The sequence below is a fragment of the Camelus ferus genome, chromosome 21 (assembly GCF_009834535.1).
Source record: "Camelus ferus isolate YT-003-E chromosome 21, BCGSAC_Cfer_1.0, whole genome shotgun sequence".
Taxonomy (NCBI): domain Eukaryota; kingdom Metazoa; phylum Chordata; class Mammalia; order Artiodactyla; family Camelidae; genus Camelus; species Camelus ferus.
Window position 1 is genome coordinate 3,563,051 of NC_045716.1, and position 26,568 is coordinate 3,589,618.

General features: G+C 52.0%; 1 long non-coding RNA gene across 5 annotated transcripts; it reads right to left on the reverse strand.

Moving 5' to 3' along the window:
• Window positions 1–294: 294 nt before the first annotated feature.
• LOC106730609 lies at window positions 295–26,568 on the reverse strand. 5 transcript variants are annotated; one of them, XR_004313843.1, is made up of 4 exons: window positions 26,088–26,568; window positions 4,427–4,586; window positions 3,472–3,545; window positions 295–524 (listed from the first exon to the last, which is right to left on the reverse strand). It is a non-coding gene; the product is annotated as an uncharacterized LOC106730609 (long non-coding RNA). The 5 variants fall into 5 exon arrangements; XR_004313842.1 differs by having other exon boundaries at window positions 4,427–4,602; XR_001367058.2 differs by lacking the exon at window positions 26,088–26,568 and adding an exon at window positions 4,826–4,851 and having other exon boundaries at window positions 4,427–4,602.

Here is a 26,568-nt window from a genome sequence, read left to right on the forward strand (position 1 = left end):
GGGTGTCTGTTCGTAGTCCTCAGAGGATGACTTTCTCTCACCCCTTCCCCAGGAGAGTCACAGGTGCCCCTGTCCTCCCCATGTCCAGCCCTTCCCTTCCCCGTTAAGAGGATTCAAGCCAGAATCACACCACATCAGAGTCTGTTTCATCTGTCATTAAACCTGATGCTCTGTAAGCTGGTTTTATGAAGAAGAAAATTAGCTGGTAGGCAGTAATGCAATTTTATAGCACTGCCAAGGTCCTGTATTCTCCCTGCTCGCACTAATACACACACACCCCTGCACACAATCTGCTTTGATCTTTTTTTCATCTTTTATTACATTGTTTCACTCAATGCCAACCAAACCCTGCCAGGTAAGTATGGCCATCTTATAGATGAGAAAACTGAGATTCAGAAAGGTGAAGGAAATTCTCCAGGGTCACATAGGGAGCGGCAGAACCAGTCTTGGAAGCCAGGTCTGTCTGATGCTGAGCAGCTGGGATCCTTCCACTCAGATACTCCAACTCCAAGCAGGAATCACTTCTGAGTCAGAAATGATAAAATTAGAACTTCATTCAGCAAGCCACCACATCTTAAGGTTGGAAGACATCTGAAGGCTGTCCAGGCCTATGACCCAGACAAGTGTCTGACTCTCTACATGATGTCCTGGCTTCTACTTGGTTAGGTCAGCTCCAGGAAGGGCATCATGCCCTGATTCAGCCCATGCCAGCTGAGAATCACTAGATAGTTCTTTGGAGTTGAGAGCTAGAATCTCTCTCCCTGTAGTGTCCATACATCAAGGCTGCCCTTGGGAACACGGAGGAGCTAAGCAGTGAGTCACTTCTGAATTGTCTTTCTCTGGACTACATGTTCTCAGTTCCTTGCAAACTCCTCTCACGGGGCCGTTTCTCACCACTCTCCCAGGAAGGGGTCTGCTCTGTCTGTTCAGTCTAACTGTGGGACACGGCGTGACTACCATGGTCCAGAAGTGTGCTGACCCACCCAGAAAAGACTGGGACCAGACTAGATAACCTTTTCATTTTTCTCACGGGTCGGAATATTGCACACTGGGGACTCACTTTGATCTTATCATAATTGAAAACCCTTAAGTGCCTTTCCCATGTGCTGTCCCGAAGCCACATCCTCTCCTGCCCCTTGTCCAGCTGGCTCTGGGATGCTTATGGTCTGTTCTCTCCATGTAGGCTGGACCAGCAAGTACCCCGGGCAGTCTGGCCATCTCCCTGCTGCTTGGCCCCCCTGCTCTGTGCTCCCTGGCACCACAGACCCACTAGGGCTCATCCACTCCTCCCTCTGGCCCCAGCTCTGGTTACCAAGAGGTCCTGCTGACCTAGTCACCCCTCACTGGGGTGACGCTGCTAATTCCCAGCATCCTGATGCACCCCGAGGGGTCATCTGGGAGGTTCTGGAAAGCCCCTCATGCACGGCTTATGGAGCCAAGGGCCTCTGTCTGCTGAAACACAACACAACAGTACTTCCACCACGCCGGGACTGCCCTGTACAGAAACCTGCAAGGATCCAGAAGTGAAGTGGGCGTAAGCCCCGCTCCTTCCTACTTCCTGTCCCCCGATCTGGGCTGATTCTACCACTTGGCGCACTCCACGTGGAGTCCGTGGTGGGGTCGGGGGGGCACACGGCATCTCGCCCTGTGTCCTCAGCCCTCTGAGTCTCACTCCAAGCTTCTCCAAGCTTCTCCCAGCACCAGATGGGTTTTTCTTCCTTCCTGTGCAGCCGGCGCTTCCTTTGTGTTGAACCCTCTGTTCTCTGCACCCCAGGTTAACCCATCACCCTACGCTTAGATCCCCACGCTGTGCCCTAGATATGCTGTGATCCCAGAAAAGGGATCTTCTTGGAAAGTAGAAAACCTCCTCCCTCTCAACAACTAGGCTTTCAGGATTATGGATTATTCGCTTCCTAGGGACGTTTCATATTCTTGTAATTCAAAATGCAAAGCTGAGCAAGGCTTCTCTATCCTAGGATGTGTGAATCTCCCCTGAAGCCACAAACCCACTGACTCGGTGGGAAGGAGCATCTGGATTACTGAGACTGAAAATCCATTATTCTAATATCTCAAAAATAATACCCCATTACTCTCTCCTGGCCCAAGACACACATCTAAAAGAACTTACCTCCTTTGCCTTCCATCCTCACACATTCTGCTCTCCTCACCACCAAATTCTTCACGCATCCCAAACTCTCTTCTCCCAGATCTGTACTTGACTCTTCATAACCACATCCCTAAGTTATCCATGTGGCATCTGCCTTACTCATCAGTCATCCTACCTTGTGGCATAAAGGTCACACCCCGCAAAGGTGTGCTCACACCACTGTGCTTTCAGTGCAGGTATTCGCATATTTAAAACCAATTAAAGTGTGATTATTTTCACCCCCGCCATACCACTCTTAATCGACTTAATACAGATGGGAAAGTGGGGCTTGTGGTTTGTGTAAACCATATACCCGATTTGTTATAAGCAGACATGCAACAAGGTCCTAACCAGAGGCCACTGTACCTCCCCCGTGACCCTCCTGGAAGCATCAGCCCCTACACCACTCCAGTCCCACACTGACCCTTCTAAACCTCCTCCTTGCCCAACCCAGCAGACGCCTTCCAACCACTAAGGCCTCGTACAACTCTGCCTCAACCTCGACGCTGAGCCAGTCCCAAGTGAGCGGGATTCTGTGGGTTTACACAGCGTCCATCTCCCCAAATCCCTTCACACTCTGTAAAATTTCCCTGTTATGGGCACATTTTTTCATTTGCTCTCTCTGAAGCACTCTAGATTCATGCATTCATTCATTCATTCATTCAGCACACACTTATGAACAGCTTTACAATCAGGCATTGTTCCGGGAGCTGCAGTGATGGTGACCCACAGGCTGGACAAAGCTGGGCTCTCAAAATAACGTTCTGGTGAGGGGAACGCAGTGTACATGGACACACGTAAGCAAATGAGCACCACAGACCGTGCGCTCTTTGCAGGAAGTAGACGGGATCGAGTAAGGGCACAGAAGGAGGCCCTTTAGGACTGGATCAAGGCAGACTTCTCTGAGAAGGGGGCTAATGTTTATACTGACACCTGCCAGATGAGAAGAGGCAGGCGGAGGGGAAAGCCAGAGCGTAAGCCCAGAGCCCTGGGGCGAGCCTGGTGTCTGCCAGCGATCCTGGGGTGTGTGGTGGCCGAGAAAAGAAAGGAAGCCGGAGGTGGGGAGGCTGCGCAGGGTCAGGACAGGAGCTGGGTTTCACTCTGCGCTCTGGGAGGTGACGTGAACTGATGACAATTTTCAAAGATCGCTCTGGCTGCTGTGTGGAAAACGGAAGCGGGGATTGGGGCAAGGGAGGCAGTGGGAAATAAAGTAGGGCTATCGCCCTTGTCTCTCTGAGAAACGGGGACCAGGGTGCTGGGAATGAAGATGGAGGAAAGATGGAGATGCAGTTTGGAGGGAGCGCTACACTGGGGGTAGGACTGACCTTTGTCACGTTGTTGTTGTAGGACTTCAGGAACGTGCATGCAGCAGCATCTCACGCTGGAAGTCAGAGACAGCCTGCAGGAAGGAGGGGGACGCGTGCGTCAGAGCCCCGCGCCTGTGCAAGGCTGCCCGCCACACCCGTGGGCGGGCACATGCTCAAGCGCGCACGCGCACACGCATGCAGTTGATTTGAGGGTGCACTGAAAGCCTTTAGAAAGATCCAGTAGAGATGGGGGTAGGAAGAGGCCGAGGCGCATCAGATACTAACCACCTGAAAATTGAAAGAGGCTGTGCTTCTGGCCATGACGTCATTGCGCATAAAGCATCCCTCATAAAGCATCCGAGGGGGCATTTCCCGGTCATAACAAAGGAATGGTGGAAATTAACTACACATCCCAGCTGAAAATTGCTTTCTCCTGTTGTTTCATCATATATAGGAGGTTTCGAGCTCTAGGTGAGCCTTTCTAGGCTAGCTTCAGAACTTTACCTACTTGTGTAACAATAATTCTGTGAGGGAAGGGGCCTTGAGTTCCTGAAACTGACCTATAAATAGATCCGGGGAGCACAACTCATGAGGAAGTTGCTCCCCTGAGGGAGGGTAACGCACATCACACTGCCACAGATCAGCCTTGCTCACCAATTCGTATCTCTGCTGCTCACTCACACTCAGCTTGTGGCCAACTGTGACACTCCAGGATTTATCTTCTTCTGTAGTTTTGCCCAGAAGGGTTTAAACTGTTAGTATTGGTGCCAGTTCATAGTAGAATGGCCCAGAGGAGTCACAGCAGGAAGCATTTTTAAAAGAGTCTTTTAAAGAGGGCCATACCACCTTATGAGCAAAGACTAAAGAAAGTATATTATTTCACAGCCGAGGGTGAAAACAATTCTCTTTTAAAGACCCATAAATGATTTCCCATACCCTGCCAGTCTGAGACAGGGGAGCGAGAGGAACCCACGTTGGGCTGGTTCCGAGCCACACCTGCCCTAGGCTCTCCAGTATTTCTTGATGTCTCTAGGAGGGCTCTTGAGGAGGTTTCCGGAGAGGACAGTGTTCAGGAGCTCAGACAGATGGGGGCTCCCCTGGTGACTAGAGATATGATTTTCCTCATCCGTAATCTGCAAAATGTAAAATCTGAAAGCCGGAGTAAGCCTCACTTCAAGGTATTTTCTAAGGATGAAATGACCTAATACAAAGCACAGTGCCCAGCCTCTAGGAAGTGCTCAATAAATGGCACCCACCTCTATCTACCACCACCCTCACACCATCATCATCATCAGTGCCCATCCCTGCTCCCCCAGAGCGGACCTTCCCTCCCCTCTCCCTGACTAAGGTGTTCTTTCCAGGCGGAGTTTACCATGCCTCTGGTCCAGTGGAGGTTCCCAAGGATCTCTGCAGTCTTAATGCAGTCGGGCTCCTGGCCAGCCTGCCCCACCAGACATGCCCAGGCTTGTCTCCCTCGCCCTTAGCCTCAGGCTGAGCTGCTGCCACGCAAACCCAGAGGTCCAGGGACACACGGCAGAAACACACCGCCAGCAGCCCTGTTCCTCCCTGTCCCTGGCTGCCCCCTCCTGCAAGGAATGCCACCTCCAGGCTCCCAGGCCAGGAGCGTAAGGCCCTGGAGAAACTGGCTCCTGGCAGGGATGCAGATAAAGCCTGCCCATTCCTGAGAGTCTCTGCAATTGTCAGTGGACTCTCAGAGCCATCAACGGTGAAAGTCAAGGAGAAATTGCCTCTAATAAAATCAGGCAAATGGGAGGAAATAGCTGGGGGCACAAGGACACTTGAGGTGACAGGGGAGAGGCAGGGATAACGCAGCAGCTTCCCCAGTTCCTCCCCTACAAAAGCCCACCCTTGGCAACATGAAGCCAGACAACATGGAGGCAGCATTCCCCAAACGGAGACTTAAATGCCAACTCTGTCATCTGTACAGTGACCTTTGACAAGTTTCGCATCTTCTAGGGGAACCACAATTTCCTCTTTTACAACTAAGAGAGCAGCCTAAGTTGTGTGTCCATCAGCAGTGAAGCCATTGCTATCACCTTTGCCTGGGCTACACTCAGTGGACTCAGCTTTGTCTTCTCTGAGCACCTGCTGTGTACACCCCAAATACACCACCCCAAAATATAGCACTTCAGCATAAGGATGATTTTAAGCTGAAAGCAATTGAGAAGAAGACACAAGAAAAGCTCTCTGCCCTCCCTTCATTTGCCAAAAAGCAGGACATAAATTTGTACCTCTCTTTTCTACCAGGAAGGTCAGAAGTCAATCACCATAGACACCTCTAGACCTTATCAACCCAGAGATGGCGCCAGAGACATCTCCATCACAAAGTCCACTAACCTGCCCTTATCTTCCATAAGTTTCCCGTATATTTACCTTCCCACAGTTTGCCACTTTTGGAAGCTGACAACCCTTTCCCTTTGTCTTGTCACTTCTCTACAAAGGCCTTGTTCTTTTGTTACAACGCTATGTAAATCCAAGGGATACGCACCCTTTGGGTTACTCACTACTGAGGGTTCCCAGCGTATGCACGAGGCCTAATAAGCTTCCATTTGTTTTCCTCTTGTTAACCTGTCTTTGTCGGTCTAATTTGCAGGGCCCCAGGCAATGCACCCAAGGCAGGCAGAGGAAAGAGAATTGTGTTTCCTCTCCTATGGGAGTGAAGACTGGTGGCTGCAGGGAGTGAAGGCCGGTGGTTGCAGGGAGCGAAGGCCGGTGGTTGCAGGAAGAATCCAGTCCAGTTGGGGAGAGGAGGCGACAGCATTCCCGTGCTGGTCTGCAGACAGACCAGGTGGTGGGTCAGTGGCCCTCAGCCCCGACTGCAGGTTAGAATCACCTGGGGAGGTTTTAGAATGCCAGTGCCCAGGCCCATCTCCAGACCTGCGAAATGAGACTCTCTGGGGCTGCTCCTGCTGTGCCCACTCCAGAGGACAGCCTCCCTTCCCCCTTCACGGGCAGTTTCCTGCTCACCTCCTGTCTCAGCTGAGACGCGCTCTCTCTGTGAGGACATCCTGATTCCCCTGAGCCTGGGGCGTGGGCCCCTCCTCTGCTGTCTTTACCCATTTGTGCATCTGTACCCCCAACTCTTAGCTCCTCAGGGGTGGGGTCTTTAGCTTATCTATCTTTTATTTGACCCAGAGTAGACACTAGATATGTACTTATTAGATGAAAAGAAAAGAAGGAACAAACTAACCTTATTTATATTATAATTTGCCTCTTCCCAGAGCCCTACCTTCTCACTAAGAATTGGGATAAACCCAAATCCAATATTTGGGTTCAGAAGGTTTTTCCCTCCAAGAATTGCTCCAAGAAGGAATCAGGAGTCGTCAGTCAGGGCAACAGCGCCTTTTCTTTCCCGCTCAGGCAGAGGTAGAGCGAGCAGGAGGAAGCCGTCTCTTCCCTCGTCCAGGCAGGGTCCTGGCCATGGCCTGTGAGCCGAAGTGCCGCCCCCCGCCCCGCGGCCAGCCTCCAGGCTCCTGAGGAGGGGTGGGCAAGCTCTCCCCTGGGAAAACCAGAGGGAGCAGGCCTTGCAGGAACACCCTTCTGTAACCTCCCTGAGGGTCTGAGGGGCCACATCTGGGACCTGGACTGCCTTTGACCCTCAGCACCAGCTGCTGACTAGGCCCCACAGCTCCCAGGACGTCAAGGTTCTGGTGCCACTGGGAGGCACAAAATGTCAGGCCAATCTGGGAGCTCAGCACCTCGGAGGAGAATTAAGAAGCTGAACATTCGAGATGAGGCTTTAGGGTTTCAGGGAGCTCTGGCTCTTCACTACGGCCACCTGGAAGTCCAGCCAGCAACTGACCTCACCAGGTTCAAAGTCAAATCTCCTTTCCGTCCCCTCCCCAACCCCCTCAAAGCACCTTCTCTCTGTGACTTCCCCATTTCTATAAATAACCCCACCTTCCTCCCAGCCAACATGTCAGTCATTTTTTATTCCTCCCAGGCCCACAACTCTCTGGCCCACACGTCTCCTCTCCCCTCCGCGAGTCTCCCTGAGGACGCAGCCTCCCTACTGCTCACACAGAGGCCTCCTACCTTGGCCCCTGGCGCTCTCTATTCCCCTCAGTTCCCCTCTTAGACCACTGCAGGGACAGCCCTGACCTTGTGATGCCCCCATCAAAACTTTCATGGGACTCCACCTTCTACTGAAGAAAACACAAGCTCCGCAGTGGCTTTAAGACACCACAGAACGGCCTGAACTTGCCTCCCTGGCCGGCTCTCCTTCCAGCGCCTCTCCATAGTCGGCACTCTGCCCAAATCCCCAGACGCACCCTGTGCTTTGGGGCCTGCTCTCTTCTCCATTTAGACTCTAGAAGCATCACCCTCCCAAATGTCTAAGTCCTGCTCATCCTTTGGGGCCATTTCAAAAGCCCTCTCCATGAAGCCCCTCCAGGCCCTCCTTCCCGGCAGCAGGGCAGCTCACTGGGGGCACTCGGCCTCTGTTGTCCTGCGGCCACAGCTTGACCAGTGGCCTTGCCCTTTACTAGCTAAGTGATGGAGGGAGAGGCCCTTAGCAACACCTTCAGAGTTGCTGCAAAGACAGCACAGCCTAATTGTGACAGTGCATTCTAGGCACTCAATTAATAGTGGTGGATGCAAAGTCACTTCTATCCCTTCTTCATGGGGCTCAGCTGGACCGGCGTGACACGCGTGAATGGGCATCTCCCATCGAGCCCTGCTCCCTTCAGCTGTCCATTGGCCACATCTGGTGACTTCCTGGCTGGGGGCTTTCCAAGCTACAACCAAGCCTGGCCTTCCTCGGGGTGCACCAGCTTCCCTGTGTGTGCTCCCACCCTGCTCCTCACAGCCCCGCACTGCACCCACAGGGCCAGCTCCACGACATGCACATCCACTTGGGGTACCCCCACCACCCCCAGAGCTGCAAAGTGCTTCCAGAGCTGCCAACTGGTGATCTTCAAGTGACTTTAATGGGGAGAAAAAACCCATCACATGTTGGTTGATGCTAAATGGACCTGTTTGCACGAAATCAATCACACTTAGCTTTGTCGCTGCCTAATATGCTCTCCTGGTGCCTCACTCATGAATTAGCTCCGTGTAGACTTCCCGCTTCAAGGAAGGTGATGGTGATTAGTCCCACTTTCCAAATGGGACGGGGAGACAGATGCTGTTAGGGCCTCACGCAGATGACAGAACATATTTCTGGGAGAGAAAGAGGTCACATCTCAGGGTCCAGGGCTGGGGGAGGCAGCGCTGCCTGGAAGGAACCCAGGAAGGGATGCGAGAACGGAATTCTGAGAGGGCTCCAGGCACGGAGTCTGACGGGAAAGGTGCCAGGGGGAGCAATGCTTCCAACCCAGGGCCAGTTTGTATTGTCCCCAGCAGAGAAAATAGATCATTCTGTATGGCCTTCGTGAAGTCACCGAGTACAGAGCGTGAACCCAAAGGAACACCAACCAGAGAAGCACAAAGCAGCAGACTCACTGTTGTTATTTTGTGTCTGCCCTGCTGCCTGGGGGCCTGCCTGGGGGAGGAGGGATATTCTGCCACATGACAGGGGACAGTTCCCTCAGAGCCACTATAAACCCCCACATGTGAAATTCTTTAAAGTCACTTCACTAACAGCCTCAGGAATGCCCACTTCTACTCCCCAAGTGCACCACCTCAAAGCGCGTACCTGTCAACGCGGCTTTTCTCCCCAGCCCTAGAAACCGACCACCACGCTCCTTCCCGAAAGTCTGCGGGTGGTGGCAGCTCTGACTGGGACCCAAGCTTCACAGCTGCTGGGCAGGGCTGGGCTGGACCCCGGGCTGCTGTGACCGGAAACCAGCCTGCTCTCTCACCACCCCCTCCCTGCACCTACAGCCCACACGCTCTTACTTCCTCTTTCCCAGAACATAAATACACAGCTTCACATGTTGGAGTTGGAGACACTTCGTATTCCTTTTCCTACTCAGGCCTTCACTCTTTTCTGCTTTCATTCCCACTTCCACCCCGCTCAGGTCTTCCTCTCCACACAGCTTTGTCTTTCCTGCTCTCTCTTCCCCTTTTCCCTTCCCACCAAGAGCCCAGGAGCACCCATTCCTTCTGTGCTTTCTTCCCTGCCCCCCACCCCCTGGCAGGCTTCAGTCTCCCTCTGTCCTCGAGGCCTGAGCCTACACTCCTTTCCATCTCTACTCCACCCAGCGCCTTTCTCTTCAGTTCTGAAGAAAGCTGGCCAGAGAAATCTGTCTCCTCCCTGTTGCCTCCCCCTCTCCACTCCCCCCTACCCTGGCACACAAAAGGGGACGGAGGCACCAGATGGCCTGGTGCTAGCAGAGGGGCTCGGGGAGGCTGCTGCCCCACCGAGGCCCCTGCTGGGCCTTCGAGCTAGTCCAAGCTGCTGCCCGGCCTGGTCGCCCAGCTGGGAGAGGAGCAGGGCGCAGGGCCAGCCTCCTCAGCGCGAGGCCAGCTCCCCCTGCCAGCTCCCCCTGCCCAGCCTGCCCCCGGGCCAGCCCGGGAAGCGGGGCAGGCTCACTGGCTGAAAAGCAGAGAGCGTCCCCACGTGTCTGAGCCTCAGCACCCAGGACCAGAGCTCAGTGGTCTGTGAGGACACCAGGCTTTCCCAGGAAGAGGAAGCCCACCCGGCAGCCTGCTCTTCCTATGAACAGGCTGTGCCAAGGAGGGGCCTTGGCGGTGGGTGAGTGGGCCACAGAGGAGCTCCCTGTCCCTCCCAATAACCCCCCCAAAAAGTCTGACGATGCAGCAAATAGTGTTCATGGCTACCATTTATCCAGTGGTGAGCTGAGCCAGGCATTAAGCTAAGTCATTACTGTAATATCCCCAATCCTTCAGTAGTCCTGCAAGGTAAGTCCTGGGCTCCCCATTTTACAGACAAGGAAACTGAGGCTCAGACAATTTCAATGAGTCATTCCAAGCATCACAGCCAGAAAGCCAGTTAACACAGCTCAAAGTTTCTTCTCCAGTTAAGAGTCTGTAAATCTTGCAAAGGTAAGGTTCCAAAGGTGGGTACCTACTCTCTCTTTTTGCTCCAACTGCTGCACTAAATTCCTTCAGGAAAGCCAAACAGTGCAGGGGTGGAAGTTTCCAATCTTGGCTGGCCAGGGCAAGCATGTGAGGGGCTTTTTAAAAATCAAGATTGCAGGACCCCACCTCTGTAGGTTCTGATGCACCCCCTCTCCGGGAGACAGTCATGGAGGAGCAGGAGCTGTGGGCGAGGCTGCCTCGGCCGGTGGGGGGTGGGGGATGGTCTGTTACCAGTCATGTGACTTTAGGAAAAGGTACTTTTATCCCTTGGAGCCTCAGTTTCCTGGTATAAATCACACAGAGGTGATGTTTACTTCACCAGTGCGTCATGAATATTGTATGGCCTGGTGCCAGGCATACTGTAGGTAAACAGGTGATCTCAGCTCCCTTTCACTTCCCTTCAGAAATCCGAGGGTCCGGAGTCCAGACTCCAGAAGGCTAAAGAGAAAGGGGCGAAGCTCATGAATACTGTTCATGTTACCCTGACCTTTGATTCCTGCCTTAATAAAAGTCTGTGCACCCACCCCAGGGTCAGCCAGCTCCCACAAGGCTGCAGGCAGTCGTGACCACAAGCCAGTGTGAGATAGGTGATTTCCAGGGGTGGGACCTCTGCTCTCAGAACTTCCATGGAAAGGGCTCAGAACTGCCCTACTCCACCCATGAAAGGTCAAAACCCAGCCCTGCTCAGAGTTTCTGTCAGTCCATCAAAGTGTTCGCTGGCCTGCCTTCCCTCAGCCACCAAAGCACATATGTCCAGAGCCACCCTTACCAGCTGCCCCCTCTGGATGGTGACAGGCTCGCCCCCAGGTCCCAGCCCTTCTGCCCTCTCCAGCCACCATCAGCCCTCGGGCCACTCCCCGCTGCCAGTTCTGGGCTTCTCCTAGCTCCTGCCCAAAACCCTCTTCCCCACTGTGAAAGGCGACTGTCCCCAGATACCCCCTTCGCTGAGTCAGCTCTGACTTAGCTCTGGCTCACCTTGAGGGTGGGCCCACTCCCCACAGCCTGGCTGATAACCTGTCCTTTACCCTTTTAACAGAGGAGAAGTGGGTTCTCGGAAATCCCAGGGACACTGAGCTCCCTCTCCAGAGTGTCCTGACCCAATATCCAGCATTCATTCCCAGGGGGAGCCCTGTCACACGGGCACCACGATGGGCCTGTTCGCCTTCTCCGCCCCCGACCTGAGAAAAGGGGAGGCGGGGCCATTCCCCGGGATGTATAGACAAGGGTCAGTTACACAGGCACCTGCAGCTGGTGGATGGTGGGCTCAAGATTCAATTCCAGGACTTCTGACCCACGTTAGAGCATCTTCTACCCCAGTGCAGTCTATCGTGAATGTATTGTTTTTGCCCCCTTTGCTGCCGAGTCCACCAGCTCACCTGGGTCACTGTAACAGCCTCCCACGGTCAACTTGTTCCCGTTCTTTGTCCCTAACATCCGTTTTCCACAACAGTCAGAGTCAGAGTGGTCTTTTTCAAGAAGTGATCAAGTCACTTTCTCACTGTATGGAGATAGAAACAAAATCTATCTCCTGGTGGTGGCGTGTAAGACCCTGAGGGACCGGGCCCCGCCTCCCTGCCCTGCTCACCTACACCTCCTTCCCCTCAGCTGCTACCTTCCAGCCAGCGTGCCAGCCCCCTTTCCATTCCTCAAGCTTTCCCCTGTCCTGGGGGCTTTGCACTTGCTGTTTCTTCTCCTCCCCTCCTGTCGCACTGTATATTACCCTATTTTGGTTTCTTCACAGCACTCATAACTATTTCTAAGTATATGATTTACATACTTCATGGGTTGGTTTGGAGGTGTTTTGTTTGTTTTTGTTTGTTTTTTGTTGTTGTTGTTTTGTTTTTGTCATCTCTACTGCCCAATCCCTCCCTCAGCGTGAGCTTCACGAGGTGACTTTGTCATGTTTCCCATGTGTCCCTCGGCCTGGAACAGCACCTGAACAATAGGAGGTCTCAGTAAGTATCCGCTAAGCGAGCAGATGAAGGCTCAGGGGACCTCAGAGATGATGGGCAGCTGGCAGGCCGTCAGAGTAGAGGGAAGCTGGGGCAGTTTCCCCTGCAGTACAGGAACGGCCCGGCAGGGCCTCACAGTCAGCCACGCGAGAAAGCCCATCAGGTCTGGAACGTAAAGAAGGCAGTTGATTGCTTGGCCAAGGAGGGAGAGCTATTTGGCAATTGGGAGGGTAAAGAAAGGAGAATCAAAATGTTGGGTTTGTTCAGGTTGCTGTGGTATTTTAAGGCCACGCAAGGGGGTTTCTGCAGTGGCTCAACAGGAGCAAACACGAAAACTTCCAGAAAGAGAGGAATTGGAAGGAAAGAGAAAGAACCAAGTGACTGGAATGGAAGGGCTCCCCAGGGCTTGTGCTCACGTGTGGGGGCTCATGTGACCTTCAGAGAGGCCTCTTCCTCCAGAAGAGAAGAAAAAAGAAGAGGAAGGAGGGAGAAGAGGAGGGGGAGGAGGAGGGGGAGGAGGAGGGGGAGGAGGTGATGGTGAGGGAGGGGGAGGGGAGGATGAGGAAGAGGAGAAGGAAGGGGAGGAGGGAGAGGAGGAGGAGGAGGAAGTGGATGGTGAGGGAGGGGGAGAGGAGGGTGAGGGAGGGGGAGGAAGGGGAGTAAGAGAAGGAGGAGGGGGAGGAGTAAGAGAAGGAGGAGGGCAAGGAACAGCAGTCGTACACAAGATAGCCCAGTGACCACGAAGTGAGAGTACCAGTTTCCAGATGACCTTCGCAGTGAAGATCACCTGGGGAAATCCGAGCATGTCCCCCGACTTCACAGTAGCCAGCGTAGGCAGGGTGAGAGGTGGAGGGCGGGAAGCAGCACAGCTCCGCTGTGAAATGCTTGAGTTCCTCCTTGACCAGCTCCTGCAGCTGGGGCCACACTCTTCCTGCTCTGAAACTTGTGCTGGCGGTACCTCTCCCACTGCAGGCTGTGTCCCTGGGGACACTCAGTGCCTTGGGATCAACGTGGCACATCTCTCTGGAGCATCGATTTTACTTGATTATTTGGTGGGAGACATTATTTTGATTAAACATATAGGGATTTTATTTTGTAGCAGATACAAGATGAGTGTGAATTTTTAATATAAGACCTGTAGCAGTCTTATAAATAACCCAAGGGGTATTTACTTTCTCCCCTTGTTCAGAGGCATCACTAGGAAGGGAAGAATGGTGAATGGTTAGATGCACAGGCTCTAGTCTGCCTGAGTTTGAATCCAGGTTCTGCCTGTACGACCTTGAACAAGTTACTCAACCTCTCTGTGCCTCAGTTTCTCCATCTGTGAAATGGACATGTGGGTGAAGGGCACAGGGTAAGCACTAGGTAAGTGTCAGTTATTGCACTGCCCAGGACACTTGATTCCATGCCACCTTGAACCACCTTCTCTCCCCAACAAGACCAGTGGTAACACTGGGAGGGGGATAGTGATCTGGCTCTTGGGCATGATCCACCATGTACAGGCACCAGCAACTTTCGCACTCATACCCCGCCCGCTCCAGAGCGCTGGCAGTGAGGGATCTGGGGGCTCTCACCTCAGAGCTCTGCCCTGTGCTATGGGCTTCCTTTACCTGCAAGATGCTTTACTTACCATCACTATCTTCCCCTTTCCTCCCAACTCCTGCCCAGCCTCAGGGCTGGGGCTGGGACTAAAGTGAAGCAAAGTAGATGCTTAGGGCACAAAATTTAAGGGGGTTCTCACTCCCAGAGTCGTGCAACTGCTCCTGGCTCAGTTCAGATGTCACCTCCACCAAGAAGCCCTCCCTGAACCCCATCCATCCAAGTCTTCTTGGATGACCCTCACTACTCTCACTTCCAATCAAATTCCACTGCCTGCTGACTGTCTGGCTCCCCACCAGACCCAGACGCGCTCCAGAAGGTTGGGCACATATCATCACCCTTTTTCCTTCTGCAGAGCCTCAAACTGGTGGAGTGCAGTGGGGAACGCAGTGATTGTCTGGTGGATAAAGGCTGAAGGAATCATTCTTGAGGAGAATCATTCCCTGAAGCCTGCAAAAGTACAGTAATACGGTAATCGCCCAGGTCGGGTGATGAGACTAGAAAAGAGAGGTGAGGGAGGGAGGGGGAAGAAGGGGAGAGTAGTGGGAGCACTGGGGTGGCTTGCAGCAGACATGTCCCCACCTGAGGGGCAGACACCCAAGAGAGGGGGAAAGCACTTCCTTCTCCTTCCTGACAGATGTGGAACTCCAGACCTCACCCCATCATTCCTTCATTCACGCAGCCATCCTGTGCTGAGCACCAGCTGGCACCAGCCACTCTGTTAGAGCGAAGAGGCAGAGGTGGGTGGGCAGACCGCTCCCCCAGGGCTCCCAGCTCTGTTTCTGCTTCTGCCTTTGTTGATTATGCGCAACTACATGCTTGATGCTGACATATGAGTCACGGTGACCTCAGCCTTTGGGCCACCTGTGACCATCCTACTGCAGGAATTGTGCTTCCGGGGAGACGCAGTGAGGTGTGCTGAGCACACAGGAGAAAAATCAGGAGGGTGAGCTGTGGGGCCTCAGGTATCGCTGGTCCTCTCATCCCTGGTCCCCATCCCGTACCCCGTCCCTTGTGACAATCCTGATAGGCCCCCAAATGGCCAAAAGACAACCCCCACACTGAAAACCCACCTCTAAACAGGAGAGGCCAAAGGAGGCAGGGGAAGGAGCAGGGTGGTTGCCTGGATTTGAACCCCAGGCTTGGCAGGTAGCTGCTGAGTAACTGTTGGGTGTACCAGCTAGGCTGTCTGCGCCCCAGTCCCAGCCCTGCTGACTAGGTGACAACGTATACAAAGGACCCGCACCATCGCCAGGAGGCCTCCGCAAACTCGAACTCTTTTCCTTTGAATAATGACTCTGTGATACATCCTGATAGCTTTATAAAATTTCTTTTTATAGTTGGTATGTTTCAATGTCTCTCCAACTTAAAACACTATTTTCTAAGGGTGTTTACTTGTCAGATAACCACCACAGTGTTCAAGTACCAGAGAATTCTGCTTCTGGTCAGCAGAGACCCAAGCTCCATTCTGGGAACAGGGGCACAAAGTAGGGGCAGCCATCTCCACCCGGGGCATCTGGAAATGCTAACCTAAAGGGAGGAAGCTTGGGCTAGGTCAGAAGACATAAACGGGAGTAGGGGCAGTGAGCTGAGACAACAGGCAGAACAGAAAAAAAGGCCAGCGGGAGAAGACCTGCAGGACGGGGGAGCATCTGGCACCCTGAGGGAACTGCAAACAGGTCCCAAGCCTGGGGACCTGGAGAGGGACGTGGCACTACAAGTGACCAAGGTCCAGTCCAAAATGATCTTTTATTCAAAATAACTGGTTTGCGTTTGTCCTGAAAGCCACAGCGAGGCACTCTCCAGCAGAAGGCTGGATGGGAAAGGGCAGGGAAGGCTCCAGGCAGAAGCACTGTAATGACCAAGCTGATAAATTATTAGAGTCTGGATTAGGACAGTAGCCCAGGAATGAAAAAGAGGAAGTGGATTCAAAACATGTTTAGATGGTAAGGAAAGCAAATCCAGAAAGTAGGGATGAGAGAAAGGGAAGTCTCTAGGATAGCTTCCACATTTCAGGCGGCTAGACCAACGGCCATTTACTTGGGCAGGGAACACAGGAGGGGACAATAATAGTGAACTTGGTTTTGAATAAAATGAGTTTGAAATACTTGAAGGACATCTAGGTGGTGTCCTACAGAACTTGGCAAGCGGCCCCGAGTTCACCAAGTCTGGTGAGTACTCTTAGGATTCCCAGGTTTTGTGTTCTCATCTGTAAAATGGGGCTGATACCTACTTCTTAGAATTATTGAGAGAATGCTGACCACACAAGATAGCCATGGGAAAGCGCCAAATCCCCTAACTGGCTCCTAGTGGAAATGCCATGAATATTTGTTGAACCTGAAGGTGATGGTGACCATTGATGTTTCTTTGTTTGAATACCTTTATTTCTTCTTTTTCTTTTTGTCTTGAAGCATAGTTGATTTACAATGTTGTGTTAGTTTCTGGTGTACAGCATAGCGATCAGTTTTATATATATATATATATATATATATATATATATATATATATATACACACACACACACACACACACACATATTCTTTTTCATTATAGGTTATTACAAGATATTGAATCTAGTTCCCTGTGCTATACCATAGAACTTTGTGGTTTATCTATTTTATATATAGTAGTTTGTATCTGCTAATCTCAATCTCCTAATTTATCCCTCCCCTCCTTTCCCCTTTGGTAACCATAAGTTTGTTTTCTATGTTGGTGAGTCTATTTCTGTTTTGTAAATAAATTCGTCTCATTTTTTTAGATTCTACATGTAAGTGATATCATGTGATATTTGTCTTTCTCTTTCTGCCTTACTTCACTTAGTGTCATCATCTCTAGGTCCAATGATGTTGCTGCAAATGGCATTATTTCATTCTTTTTTATGGCTGAGTAATATTCCAGTGTGTATATATGTGTGTGTGTGTGTGTGTATTCCACATCTTTATCTATTCATTTGATGATGGACATTAAGTTGCTTCCATGTGTTGGCTATTGTAAATAGTGCTGCTATGAACATTGGGGTGCAGTTTGAATACCTTTACCACACATGCTCATCATGGTCTCCTAGGGCAGGTCTGGCTATGTGGAGAGGACTGTGGTCAGAGTTGCCAGGAGACTAGCTGCTGAGAAGGGAGCTCTTTGCATCCACCTCCTCAGCTCCCATGCCAGGGAGGTGCCTCACTTCTTCTTGCTCCCCCACAGCCTCCCTGCCCCAACGGGATTCCAGAGACAAGAGGCACTCCCCCGCCTGACTCAGGTGAACTGTCATGCATTTGCCCTGAGGCACATCTTGCTCTGGGAAGATAAACAGGTTTTTATTACCTCCACCTTAGGACAAAGCCCAAGCCTCTGGCTACTGTAGGAGGCTCTACAGGAAGGCTTTCCCAGGAAGAAAAAATGACCTCTAGTTGCAGTATGCAGGCCCCTGGCTAGACTGTGAGCTCCTTGAGGGGAGGTCCCTGTTTCCTCCTGGCACCTAGCAATGTGCCCATCTGAGTACGCAGTCAAGGAAGGTTTGTTGAATTTTAATTCCTTTGTAATTTGTTTCTGCTTCTGAGCCAGGGGCTTCCAACAGGTAAGCAGAGTGAGATGCATTCCTCAAAATTCAACAGGAAAATGTCCTTTATGCTGGGCCAAGGTTAACAGGCCAATAGCCCCTGCTGCTTTCTCCTCCTCCTTCCCAACTCTGCACCCGCCCCAGCCTGTGATGCTGAGGGTCCCAGGAGTAGATTCCTAAGTCAGGCCAGAGACAACGACACATTAGGTCCTTTATAGTGAAAGTTCTGTACACCAGCCCCCAAATTACATCACCTTTAGCAAGAAATCAAGGCAGCTCCAAGTGTATTCTCCTCCCCTATGGCCTCAAACACTGGTCTGTGGAGCACTGGAGTGGGGCAGATGTCACTAGAGCCTGCTCCTTAACACACCCACGGGGGCTTGCCACTAAAAACAAGCCGGCTGCCTCACACCCGCCTTCCTCCCCCTCTTCATCTTCTCTCCCGCTGAGTCACCTCTTAGACCTCTCTGGCCAGCACAAGGCAGTCACCCCAGAGCTGCTTCTCATCCCAACTAGCTACAGCAGTAAGGCATGTGAACCCAGCCCCACACCCTCAACAGCATTTCAGCAAAAGGGTGGCTCCCAGACCAGCCTCCCCTCCCCCACGTTCCCCCGAGCTGGCTGGGTCTCTCATTCAGTGACCAGCCTCTTACCCTCCCAGGTGAGTAGGTAGTCATCCAAGGTTTCCACCTGGAGAACAATCAGTTTAGATTTCAGAGATCTGGGAGGCCTGGGGAGACTTCCCTAAATGAGATCCCCCCACCAGCCACTTCCCAGCACAGACTCCCAGTTGCCTAGCAACCACAGGACGAGATCTGGGAAATCCAGAGCTTCCTCCACAGCCCCCTGCACGGTGATGAGCTTGGCATGGCCCACCTAGGAGGGAATGCACTGCAGCTGATAATTATCAGGGGTAACAACCATAATCCCAGACCTGCTATTACTGTGTTTACCGAGGAGCAATTGCCACAGAAGCTCACACCATTGGCCTTTCCCAGGCCCTCAGCCTTCCCGCCCTGTGCTGACTAAGGGAGTAGAAATCGTTTCAGGGAGTTCCCAGGAGTAGAAGCTACAGCCTCAGAGAGCCCCAAGGCACTCTGACACCGGTTCTGCCACTTAGGCTGCTCCCCAAAGCTGTGAGTGGCCCCCAAAGCAGCAAGAGGAAGGGTGGGAGTGAGGCTCAGGGCACACCCCTGGCCTGGGTGGGGGCAGGGAGTATCCAGGGCCAAGAGAACCAGAGGTGATGTTTGGGATGCCGGGGGGCTGGTCTTGCTAAAGGGATGCTGGGCTCTCTTTTTCCTTTCTACCCTCTTTCCTGAGTGGCCCACTCAAGGCCAGACTAAGGATAAAGAATAGATGTGGATTTGAGGAGGTGATGCCTCCCCCTCCGGCCTCCCTCCTGCCCCTTCTGGTCTCTGTGTCTCCAGCTTTATCAGCAGCAGTAGGGAAGAATAAAAGAACATTCCATCCAATGTCAGGAAGCCAATGAGGAAGGAGGATAGAAGTCTATAAAGCCAGCCCACTTGCTTCTCTCTCGGGAACTCCCTTGTTTGTGAGCTGCTGGCCTAACCTTCATGGGAGAAAGAAAATACCCAGGCTTTCAGCAAATTGTCTCTCTAGAATGACATGTCACCCTTCCAGAAAGACTTCCCCACTCTGCCTTCTGTCTGAATCCTCTGTGCCCTGGGTCTGGAACCCTGGCTCTAGCAGTGACATCCGGATGTGGCCCACCTTGTTTCTTTGGTTTCTCTCCCTCTATGAAAGGGAGAACCCCATGAAGCCTACCTAGATCCAGACTATGAGGACCAAGTAATCAAAGTCCTGGATCTTAGACTGTTAAATTTGGGCATGACATTAGATAGAAGCTAATCTAATATCCCCATTTTACAGATGAGAAAACTGAGGCCCAGAGAGAGAAAATGGCTGACCCATAGTCACACTGCTGGTTAATAGCAAAATTGAAACTGTAGCCCAAGCTTCCTGACCATTGTTCTTTCCAACACACCAAACTACCCGTTAATTCTGCTTATACTTTGGGTTCAGATCACAGAGAGATTAAAAAAAAAAAACCCTAGCATTGTAGGGTTTGATACTAAACACCCTGAACTTTTTCCAAAAAATTTTACAAAGATCTTTCTTAGCCTATCCTCAAAGCATTGTTTTCAGCTAAATGAAGTTGGTAATATTACTCTCATTGTCTAGGATGGGAAACTGAGGCCAAAAAGAGTTGCCCTGAGTCACAACAAAGATGTATTAAAAGTGGGAAGAAGAGTTTATGTTTCCTGACTCTTTATCCAGTGCTCCTTCCACTATGCTCTCTGCCTCCATAAATGAGGCATTGCCACCAACTAACCGGAGTTGCCAAATGCTAGTCACAGGGGCCCCTTCCAGACACTCAGTCGGAACCATTTTAATTCTGAGCTAACGTGCTTTCTCACACAAGTCACTGCTCCCTGAATGTCATCCTCAAGGAGAAGCCACTTTGCCTTGTTCCTTGGCTCCTCTCCCAGCTTCTCCAGGTCCTGAGGGAAGAACGTTTCTACCCCTCTGTTGGTTCCCTCCCCCAGTGGGAGAGATGTCAGGGAGAAGTGCCCGCTCAGCACTTGTGGATGCCTCTGGGGTTGCTGTCAGTGGGTGGGGAACGCCAGCGCCTGCGAACTGTAGGGCGTTCACCAGGAAGCCAGCTCCTGCCTTGGCCTCCCTGCTCTGGACAAGGGATTCTTTGCTCACACTCTTGCAGACAATGTGATAGGCAGTGGTTCTCAAACTTCAGAGGATAATAGAATCACAAGGCGGGCGGCGGGATGGCTGTGGATAAGTTCACATGGTCACCCCGGCACTCAGGGAAAGAGCCAAAATGTGAATCACAGTCCATGATTCTCATCCATCCATTCAACAAATATTTACTGCAGGCCTACTATGAGCCCCATCCCAAGATTTTCTGATTCAGTAGGTCTGGGGTGCGCCTGGGGTGCGTTTCAAGTCCATAAGCGAGGCCAGTGCTGCTGGCCGAGAAACCACACTTTGAGAACCACTATGAAGGCCACGACTTGTACCATCTATGGTCACTCCGCGGGACTGGAGTTTGGGGAAGATCAGAGAGTATGAAAAGGAGGGCTGGGGCTGGGATGGGGCTGGACTGAGGACCAGCCACCTACATTGGAATTCAGCACAGACAAGTGCTGTACACAGGTGTGACAATTTAGATGCTCATGCTGGGATTAGTGTAGCCATTTGGGAATTGGGAGCCTAGCGATGAAAGGCCTTGGCAACTTAGTTGATGATTCTCTCTGCTATCACTCTCCCTTCCCCCTCCACTCTCAATGGCTCCCTCCAGAGAAAGTTCCCTGAACTTTGGCTCCCTGGTGACTCATGGTGGGGGTGGTGCAGAGTGAGCTGAGCCACAGGTCTCTAAGCACACCTGACCGCAAAGTGGGGCACAGTAAGGAGCTCAGAGAGCAGGAGCCGCTGGCCAGGTGGGAGTGGGGCCCAAATGGCAGGGACAGCGAGGAGGCGGGGGCAGTGCAGCCCCAGGCGCCACTGTCTTCTTTTGCTCCCCCCGCCCCCCAGGCTCCTCTAGAGGGCTAAGCCAGAGCCAGATGTTTGCCAGATTTCTGGGAGAATGGGAATCTCGTCCCTTGGGAGGTGGAGGGGGTAATTCTGGGAGACGGGGCCACCTCTGCAGAGTGGGTATCATCCAGACCTTCACCCTGGCCCCAACCTCCCTTCCCACCCACCCCCCCGCCCAGGGTCTCTGAGGGTCAGGAGGCCTGGGAGGAGAAAGACAATTCCTCTGCACATCAGTGAGCATGGCTGCTCAGAGAATAAGACCGCCAGGGAGGGTGAGAAACAGAGGCCCTACCGCTCAAAGAGGGAAAGACTAAAGGCCAAGAAAGCTGACCCAGCCCTCCTGAGTCACTTCCCAAAGAACTTCCCAGTAGCCAAGGGGCTAAATGTGCCCAGGACCTGCCTCACCTGCAGGCTGAGGGGGCATGCAGTGTGTAATTTAAGGGGCAACCAGGCAGATTTCCTGCCCCCCAAACTGTCTCTCATCACCTAGGGTAGGGCCAGAAGTGAGTTTTCATTGCTTTGGGACTCAAGCTATTTTCGGAGGAAAGCATGGGGTGGGGACAGAGAGGAAGGACAAAAAAAGCTGAGATTCTTCTTTTCAGCAATAGGATGTCATCAGGGAGAGGGTGTGGGGTTGGTAGGAAGGCATGTGGGGGGCGGAAAGAGAACTTGAGAAGTCACTGCTTCACACATGTGGCCTCGGGCTTGTGCCAGAGGATCACCTCAGACGCGCCAGCCAGGCCCCGGCCCCATGCGCGAACTGCTTGGCCCCTCCCGGCCTCCACACCCTCGCCTCTTCCCGTCTCCCACCTGTCAGGCATGTTGCAAGACTCCATTGACCAATGTTTACAGAATGCTCCAAAGAAGAATGATACGGTTACCAGATGCCTGAGTCATGGGCCTCGTCACCCTTTGCTCCTCTGGCCTGGCCTTCCCCCTCTCCCGAGAAGGAATCACACTCAGCAACATTTCTTCCCAGGGCCTCACCTCTTAAGGGGCCAAGCAGGCTTCCCAGACCTGCCTTTTTACAAACACAGGCAGGAGGATGAGAAAAGAACCTTTAGTGAGTGCCTGATATGTGCGCAGACTGAAGCAGACACTCTCACATGTAGTATAGTATCCAACACTACAAGCCTTGTGTGGATTCTGACACCCACGTCTCAGCTGAGGCAACAGAAGCTCAGAGGTTAAGTGGTTTGGTCCCAACACAAAGCTAGTACGTGGCACAGCCAGGAGCGGAACCTGGTTGTCTTCACCCAAGCTCCCCCAAGAGCAGAACCTGATTATATGTGAGCAGTGTATTTGAGAATGGGGCCCCACGGAGGCAGAAACAGGGCAGGAGAGAGCACAGTATGTCAGGAATATACTATGACACTGTCCATAAGGATTGCCTGGTTGACCAGTACTATCGGGCCATGTATCTCAGGATCATCCAGTGGAAGAAAGGAGAAAAGCCAAGAGTTGTCCCATGGGCTATGAAATCCTCTGTGTGTCTGAGCTCCATATGCATAAGGCTGGGAATTCTGCATGGAACTGGCCACAGCAGCAGAGGCAGGAATAAGATCCCAGGCAGTGAAGGCCTGAAGTGGTGCCTAAGGGCAGTGCTCTGGTCCACCATATGTCCCGCCATGCCATCCTAGATACTCTGAGTAACTCACACATGGTCACCCCGGCACTCAGGGAAAGAGCCAAAATGTGAATCACAGTCCATGATTCTCATCCATTCATTCAACAAATATTTACTGCAGGCCTACTATGTACTGGACACTGGGGATTAGCAGTGAACAAGGAAGGCAAGATCCTTGCTCTTATAAAGCTTAAATTTTAGTGGGAAAGGGAGGAAGGCACCAGGGACACAGGCAATCAGCAACAGAAAAAACAAACAAATGCTGACTGTGTATCAGGTTCTGTGCTGAGCACTGGAAACCCCAGAAGAAATTGTTTTCTTGTCAGGGAGATACAGAGCAACACACCACAACACTCCACAATCTAACATGGTAACTGGTATGCACACACTTCTCTGGAGCACAGAGAAGGGGCTTCTTACTCCAGACTGGGGAGGGATGGGGGGCATCAGGAAAAGCTCTCTGGAACAGATGAGATACAAGCTCTTTGAAAGGCCAGGCATCTCTGGAGTTGGGGAAGGGAAGGGTGTGCTCCAGGGAGAGGGAACAGCATGGACAAAGGCAGAGAGGAATGAGAGTATGCCATGCTCTGGAAAATGGTAAATAATTCCATGTGACTAGATGGTGCTGTATATGCGGGATAGTGTGGCAAAAGATGAGGCGAAAAGGGTAGGCAGGGGACAAATCACAAATACTCAAGTACCTAATACTGAAGCATTTGGATTTAATTCTGAAAGTGAAGCCAAGCCTCTTTTAGTCCTTTAAGCCCAGTTAGCTCTTGAACATCTAGCCAAGAAGGCAGATAAAACCAATCAGTCAATATAGAAATGGGCCCCAATGACCTCGGAGCACCGGAGAATAGCTGATCTGAGTTGCCTGGGTTACAGATCAACAGCTCAGCTCTCGACACTTGAAGCGCAGGGGCAAAGGGCTCACTCTTGGTCACTCTGCCCGGTGTACCAGCCTCAAGGTCAGTTCCTCTGAGGCTAAAGTGTCCATCCCCTACCTCATGTCTTTCAGCTTCCAACTCAGCCCCTCCCTTCTTCAGCCTTGCCCTTTGCAGACAGAACTCCCAGGGCTGCTGCCCAGAAGTCTACGGCACTAGCAACCTTGAGTTCAGGCGAGGTGCCTCTGGCCCTCCTCTGGTCTGCATAAAATACGTACCAGAGCTTTCCAGTTGACCCCCACTACCAAAAGCTAAAACTAGAACTAGCATTTGGCTGCCTTCTTCACAGAAGCCCATCACATCCATCATCTGGGCAGGAGAAAAGCTTCCTGCAGCCCACAACGGCATCCCGCAATTTCCCTGCAGAGCCCTTGTCAAACTGAGCCCCCGGCTTCCGTTCATTCTTCAAAGCAAAGAACCCTGCGATGATCTGAATGCAGACAAGAGCAAAATTCCCAGCAGCAGCCTTCCTGTTCTCAAATTCAGAGTAGGATGAAATTCCACACCAGCATCCTCCTACCCCAGAGAGGTTCTGAGATGACCCAGGCCACAGTCACAGGTCCACAGGCCCTGGAGTTTAGAGGTGGTTGAACACCTTGAGCCTGCAGCCAGATCTGGGCTCAGTTTCAGAGTCCTTCTGCTCACAGGGATGGAGCGAAGACAGCGAAAATGGCTCTGAACCCTAGCTCTGGTGTTTGGAATTTTTTTCTCCCTTGATTTGTCCCTAACCCCAGCAAAATTCCCTGGTCCTAGATCCCATTCCTTCAGGTTCCTGGTCCGTGATGGATGGCCTCCTGTGCCTGTCTGTCTGCTCCCTACAGCAGACTGGGATCCAGGGCAGCATCACTCCCACAGAGGCAGCATCAGCATTTCAGTCAGAACTGAAGATGATGCTCCAGACCAGACCGACATCCCAACAGAGCTGTAGGCTAGTAGGAGTCATGGCTGGGGCATGAGACTGTCCCCCCTTCCCCCCACCAAGGCCCTTCAAATCGCACAACCAGGTCCTTCTAGAACTACAAGACAGGACCTCCTGAAGGACATTCTGGGCATAAGACTGAGAATATCCACGGCAGTGGTAGAGGGGAGGCTATTCACACAAATGTAAACCAACAAAGCAAGGGTTTCCATCCCCAAGGATGCCAAGGACTCTAATTAAACTGACTCCCAGATTGCTTCCCTGAACAGAGAAGCAAATCAGAATGTTTGTGAGGGACCCTTCCCTTTCCCCAGACATTCACCATTCTGCAGGAACTCCCTCCACCCCCAACCCACCACTCTCCCTGGCTTACAGGTGCCTGCCTTCTTCCTGAGGAGGCTGCCGATGGGAGGGGGTGGGGTGCTGAGCACTGGCCAAGGCAGGCATTCTTGGGGCTTAGCAGGACTCCTCTTGCCAAAGATAGGAATAGAAAGATGGGCCCCAGAGCGGATTCCCAAATCTGCCCAGGCTGCCCAAATGCTGGGATATCACCGTCTTTCTGAGCAGTCATGGCAAGCCCCCACCTGCTCCATCCCCAGGCTCCTGGTAAGAGCCAACAAAACAGATCTCTCTTCATAAATCCAGGCCCTCTAACTGACAAGTCTCATCTTTTTAAAAGACCGAGAGATGAAACATCTCAGTCTCTTCGTGGATCTCAATGACAGATTTTTCTGATTCACCTCATTACCTCCTCCTACAGGGCCCATTCATTTCCACCTCATTTTCCTCCCAGTTCTCATTCCTGTCCCTGTCTTTGTCCCCGCATATCCTGACAGGGCAGCCTCTATCTTTACCCAGATTTCACCCTGCCAGACCTGGCCTCATCCCTCAGCACTCTCTCTGGATTAATATGGGTTCTCTTTTCTGCCCCTCCCTCTCCTCCAGATCAAAAGCCCTGGAAATCTTTCACTACAGTATCCTGGGAAGTAATAAATGACAGGACAATAGTGTAAGAGGATGTTGAACTCTGGGCTTTGATTGAGGAGTAATGGGGGACAGGACCTCTCACTCTGGCCTGGAACCCTTCCTGCCTCAGATTGCTCTGAGCGCTAGTGGCCTTTGTAAAGATCTTAAAGCCCACCAATCACATCTCTGAATCTCCCACAGCATCTAGCAGAGCAGAAGTACAAAGTACGCACTCAATACATAATCGATGAATGGAATCCCTATAGAGTTTGAGCCATTCACTGAACGCTGCCTAGGATCACTAACATATTTCAAAATCGCAGGCTCTTGGAGTTAAGAGGTTCACAGGGGTCATCGGTTGACCCCTCACCCAGCCCAAGAACAAGTACTGCAGGATTTCTGACAGGTGGACATCTCCATGACCATGAATGCCTGAGAAAGCCCAGCCCCTGCCATAACTGAGATTTCTGATTACGAGAAAATCTTTTCTACTACTTACCAGCAGTCTCCACTCACCACTGCATCCCACACCCCTCTTTGCAATGAACTGTTTGCAGAGCTGGTGTTTTCTTGAGGCAGTGTCCAGGGCAGATTGGTTTGCTAATTGAAGGTGGTAGCAAATTCTCTCCAGAGCACTGAGCAAGTAAGACAGAAGGGAAGGACGCCAAGCCCCATGGCTCTGCCCATACTTGTTCCAACTTCACAGAGCCTGGTCTCCACCCCTACTGACCTTCCTCCACCAACAAGACAGCAACTTAAAACCAAAAGAAACACACAAGGATCCTAGGGTTGCTGGGCTCCCTGCCTGACCCTCAGCCCCGTTCCAGGTCATCGAAATGTTGATAAGACATGCTTACAGAGAGAGCAAGAATGAGCTTTCTCAGACTGAGGAAAACAAAACCCTACTCCCTCTGCCCTCCACTCAGTGTATTCAGGACGCTGTTAACTAATCCAGAAGATTGGAAGACAAAACAGGTTAA